A 6039-nucleotide genomic window follows, 5' to 3' on the forward strand; every position below is an offset into this window, starting at 1 on the left:
GCTCATCTATCCGTCACACATCTAGGTGGACACGCCCACCTGTGATGTCAGAAGCGGCACATTTTTCAAAACGGCTCGTAACGGCTAATCACACTCACACCTGGTGGTGTAACATGTCCCCTTTCATGTTACGTTATGTTGTTCATGTCACCCTGTGACAACATGAACCCATGTTAGCCATGATGTTGTTAATGTCACATGTTGCTTACATGTTCTGTTGTTCATGTTCTGTTGTTCATGTTCTGTTGTTCATGTTGTGTTGTTCATGTTGTGTTGTTCATGTTGTGTTGTTCATGTTGTGTTGTTCATGTTGTGTTGTTCATGTTGTGTTGTTCATGTTGTGTTGTTCATGTTGTGTTGTTCATGTCCTGTTGTTCATGTTGTGTTGTTCATGTTGTGTTGTTCATGTTGTGTTGTTCATGTTGTGTTGTTCATGTTGTGTTGTTCATGTTGTGTTGTTCATGTTCTGTTGTTCATGTTGTGTTGTTCATGTTCTGTTGTTCATGTTGTGTTGTTCATGTTGTGTTGTTCATGTTGTGTTGTTCATGTTCTGTTGTTCATGTTGTGTTGTTCATGTTCTGTTGTTCATGTTGTGTTGTTCATGTCCTGTTGTTCATGTTGTGTTGTTCATCCCGTGCGGCGGTCGGACAGAGCTGGACGTGCACGCGGTGACGGGCATCATCGTGGGCGTGTGTCTGGGGCTGCTGTGCGTGCTGCTCTGCATGTGTTTCAGCTTCCGCAACAGCAAGACCAGGTAGGGTCCTCCACCACCACCACCACCACCACCACCACCACCGCCGGCACACGTCCAGCACCGCACTGCCCCAGGGGCTCTGGCCCTTTGTTTTTGGCATGATTATTATCAGTTATTAAAGCGTTGTGTAAACTGCAACATGGTCGTTAAAAGGTCCCGTGCCGCGCCATCAGGTGTGAGCGTGATTAGCCGCAACGAGCCGTTTTTGAAAATCTGTCTGTTGTGACATCACAGGTGGGCGTGTCCGCCTAGATGTGTGACGGATAGATAGACAGTCCACACTGGGTAGGCCCGGTAGACTGGTCTGTCCAGCGCACACATCTAGGTGGACACGCCCACCTGTGATGTCATAACAGACAGATCTTCAAGACGACTTGTAGCGGCCAATCACACTCACACGTGGTGGCGTGTCACGGGACCTTTAAACAAAGTGCTAAAAGATGCCAGCAGTTAAAAGCATTAAAAACACAAAGCACCCTGTTCTGTATTCTCCTGTAAGGTGTTGGGTTTCTTTCATCTGACTCCTCCCCCCTCCCTCCCTCTCCCCCCCCCCCCCAACAGAGAGGTGTCGGGGGGGCTAGGCTCCACGGCCGCGTCCCCTCGCTGCAGGAGGGGGGCCGGCAGGGGGGGAGGGGCGCCCCCCACCGCCGAGCCAGAGTGCACCGACTCCCACGAGCTGGAGACCCTCATGCCCCCGAGCGGCCAGCAGGGGGCGGCGGCGGGGGGCCCTCCGGAGGGGGCCCCCGAGGAGCAGGGGCTGATGGCCGGCCTGGACCCCTCCGGGGGCTCCGGGGGCCCCGGGGGTCACCCTGCGTCTGAGGCCAAGGTCAGAGAGCACGGGGGGGGGGGGCGCAGTTAATGAACTCCTTGCACCAGGATTTTTTCTGCCTGCGTTTCTTTTTTCACAGTGATATTAATAATAGTAATGATAACAACAACGGACGAGTCATCATAAAAAGCGTGACCTTGGTCTGCTTTGTTTTCGTTGTGGTCTTTTTACTCTGTTTACCCTTTAATTGGCCGCTGCTTTCTGAAGGACACTCGTATTTACCGTCTGAGGATTTATAAAGAATCGTCGTATCTTATCTTATCTCATCCCAGAAGAAATGATTATGAAAGTTCTGAACACTATTACCAAGACATTATTAATAACATGCTCATATAATAAATATAAATATAGATATAATATGTACATGTACAATGTGCACATATTATATCTCATCCTCATGAGGATGAGGATGAGATATAATATGTATATAAATATATAATGTGCAGTGAAATGCTGTTGTGGCAGACGCCGCTATGCACAAGCTAAAATAGTACAAATATAAAGAAACAATACAAGATATATATGATGTAAACAATAGGTGTGCAAACAAACAGCAATATAGAGAGTATAGAGATATAACCAAGCCTTGCTAAAGCTCAAAAGAAGAGTGTTCCACCATTCGTTATCTCGGACCAAGTTGTCTCTGGTCATCTAGCTGCCATTGTAATAGAAGGGACATCACCTGGTACAATTTCAGCCAATCAGAATGACCCATCAACCAAACTGACAGCTTCAAACGGTTTCTGCTTTCGACTGCAGGTCACATGGAACGGCTCTGTGAGTCGTAATTGGGCGAACAGAATCACCAGATACAGAGAGACCATGGCAGAAGACTCTCCCATACTCATAAATGGAGCTCTCAAAATATTACCCGATGAAAATAACAAGGTAACTCCATGGTCTACGTTGCGTGTGAACGTGGTCTGTAGGGATGTGATTAGCTTGTGTGTTCTAAGCAATGTGATTGGCTTGGGAATTCAAGCCATGTGATTGGCCTGGGTATTCTAGCCATGGGATTGGCTTGTGTATTCTAGCCATCTGATTGGCTTGTGTATTCTAGTGATGTGATTGCGATCTAGCTTGGGTATTTTAGCCATGTATCAGTTCATTCATCGCATGTTCAGTGGGTATATATACATGTTATGTATCACATGTTCACTGGGTGTATATACATGTTATGTATCACATGTTCAGTGGGTGTATATACATGTTATGTATCACACATTCAGTGGGTATATATTAGTGATCGATTAGTGATTTTTTAGGGCCGATACAGATTACCGATACTGCTTTTGCTCCCTCAATTTACATCATAAAAATGACACAATGATGATAACAATGGTCTCAATTTGAAAAAGGAAAATTTTTTGAACTGAACTGTTTTTAAAAAATATTGGTGAAAAAAAAAAAGGCGAAAAAACATCGGCCGATATATATATCGGTCGGGAAAATAAGGTTGTGTTGTTGCGTGGTGTGTTGTTGCGTGGTGTGTTGTTGCGTGGTGTGTTCCCAGGCGCCGGAGGACCCTCTCGGCGCGTCCGTCTGCAGCAACACCGTGCAGGCCCAGGTCATCGTCCACCTGGAGCTGGACGACCCCCACAAGGAGAAGAGGAGGCAGGCCGGGGGCGAGGAGGAGCAGCAGGAGGAGGAGGAGGAGGAGGAGTACGCTCCCCTCGGCCCGCCTCCTCCTCCTCCTCCTCACACCGGGGCAGAGGACACTCTCCTCGCGCATCCATTGGCCGAATGTGTTTTTACCCCGCCCTCCCTGGATGCGTCGGTGGCCAATCACAACGGGGAGACGGAAACGGGCTCCTCCCACGCAAACACGCAGCCGCACCAGGGGGAGGGGCTGACCAACGGCTTCCACCACTCCCCCCGGACCCCCCCCCCCACCCCCACCCCCGGAGCAGCAGCCCCTGGAGAACGGGGCCCATAGACACCGGGCCCCGGCCCCGACCAAGGGCCTCTCCGCCGGGCTGGCCCTCTCCCCCGGGGCCCCCTACGTCCACTCTACCTCGACAGAACACAGCTTCCTGTGCCCATAGCTCGTGTAGGGAGACAGACCTCTGACAGACAGACACACACACACACACACACACACACACACACATTAGACTGAGACCCTTTTTTTTTTTTTTCATTCACAACGAGAAGAGCCCAAGGATTATTTTTATGCACATCTTTATTCAGATTTTCATGTCTCTTCTTGATAGGTTTTTTTTATAGGTGCTTTGGACCCATGGTTTCATACGTGTGTATATATGGTACATATTATATATTCAGCCCTAAGGTACATGGGGTTTGCATTGTCTTGCATAGCGAGAGTTAACTTTTTTTTTTTCCGGGCAATTTTTTCTGCCTACAGAAGAAAAGAAGAAAGAAAACTAAAACAATTTGAAGCAGATTGATTTGAGCTGTTCCCTCTCTCTCTCTCTCTCTCTCTCTCTCGCTCTCTCTCTCTCTCTCTCTCACGTATGGTTCAGTTACGCTGGCGAAGTGTGAGTAGGACTCCCACAGGCCTGCGTTGTGTATAGGAGAGGGGGATGCTGCTGACTCTGGTCTCCCTGGGCAGTGTGTGGTGATGCTACTGCGGCTCCCAGGACCCTAGCCGTCTAGCCGTGTATGTACACACTCTTAGATTGCAGAAAGCCCATGTTCCTCTCTCAAGCAACCTGCTGTCTCAGGGTTCACTAATGGAAGCCGGCAACACACCCACCCACACACATACGCACACACACACACACACACACACACACACACACACACACACACACACACACACACACACACAACCACACACACACAACCACACACCCACAAGTACGCACGCACGTACACATACGCACCCACATGCAGACGCACACATGCACACTTACACACACACAAATGTGGAATGTATTGTTCATGGTAGCGGAGCTGTGTTTGCAAATGTGTCTCTAAATATAGACACACACACGCACACGCACACGCACACGCACACACACACACACACACACACACGAACAAATGAACATTTCGGAGCACGGGCGTCTCAGGTGCCTAATTGTTCAACGCCCGTTTCTATCCTTTGTGTATTTATATGAATATAGTTCATACCAGGAGGGAAAACATGTCTGGGTTAGCAAAATAAATACAAGTATTTGCAAAGTGAAAGACGCGTCGAGGCAGATGCCACAAGAAATCCCATGTCTGGAGTTTGGTAAAGGATAATCCTTCAATTTCGTCATCCCAACATTCAGTGATTCTCGTGTTTCATGTTCAATGTGAGTTGTGACAAAGAATGACTTCAGTATCCTTGGGGGGGGGGGGGGGGGGGGGAAATAAGAGCTACGTTTGTGTTTGGCAAATGATGGATGTGTACATGAGTCATTTCGAGTGTACTTGACCTAACGGCACACGTGTGTGTGGGGTCGCGACGAGGGCGAGACGGATTTCAGTGAACCATCGGTGTTACATTCTCCAGGTAAACTGGTTTCTTACTAGGGATGCAGCAATACCCCCATGCTGTCTGATTTAAAGAAGGAAAGGTGACGCTGACATTGAATTCATTTCACTGGCATTCCAACAAACTTGCAGTATATCCAAACGCATTCTTATCTTCTGAAGTATTGACATGAGCAGTCCAACATTTTCCTTTGAAAGGGTGAGATTAAATATTGATTTCATTCTCATGCCAGAATGCTTCTACCAAACGCACACGTTGGCCGTAACTTCCTTAGAGATCTTGTAACAAGGTGATTATTTATGTCACAAACTCAAAAAAAAAACTCAAAGCCAATCCGATTAGTTGCAGACAATTTGGGTGAAATGGTGGATTAGTCATCAGCAGGTTGGACGGGGTATTGGTGCATTCCTACTGTCAATCAACACTACTACCTCATTTCTGGACACAACAGTATTCTTCGTGGTCTTTCGTGTTTTTTGCGACTAGCACCTTTGTTTTCAAATCTACTTCTCAGCCCCGTCTGATTTTGCGGCCTTTTTCCAGAAACACACACTTGAGCTTGAGTGACAGCATATTTTGTTTTTTTTCTTCTTCCTGTCAAATCAAACCCCCATCCTGTGCTTGACACTGCTCTCTCAAACCCTGATATGCTCATATCGAGTTGGAGATGATTGTGACACCGGATCAAATTCATTTGTAAAAAATAACAAAAAATAAAGGTCACATTAAAGGTCCCATATTATACCGTCAGGTGTGAGTGTGATTAGCCGTTACAAGCCGTTTGGAAAATCTTCATGTCTTCTGACATCACCAGTGGGCGTGTCCACCTAGATGTATGACGGATAGATGAGCAATGTTTGCTACAGTCCACTGGGGAGGCTTGTAACGGCTTATCACACTAACAACTGGTGGGATATTATGGGACATTTAAACAGAGGGACTATTTTCCAAGGAGACAAAATTGCCTCAACCTCAACCCATTGTTGATGTTGTTGATAACGTATCCCACAG

The 6039-nt window shown here is 47.4% G+C and overlaps 1 pseudogene across 1 annotated transcript; it reads left to right on the plus strand.

The window, feature by feature from the left end:
* The first annotated feature begins 587 nt into the window (after positions 1-587).
* LOC311356085 lies at positions 588-5319 on the plus strand (annotated as a pseudogene). Its single transcript, XR_014684174.1, has 4 exons — positions 588-754; positions 1316-1580; positions 2343-2471; positions 3097-5319. The product of XR_014684174.1 is annotated as an uncharacterized misc_RNA (transcript).
* The last annotated feature ends 720 nt before the right edge of the window (positions 5320-6039 follow it).

This window comes from Micromesistius poutassou (genome assembly GCF_964030765.1).
Source record: "Micromesistius poutassou genome assembly, chromosome: 12".
In the NCBI taxonomy this organism is placed as follows: Eukaryota; Metazoa; Chordata; class Actinopteri; order Gadiformes; family Gadidae; genus Micromesistius; species Micromesistius poutassou.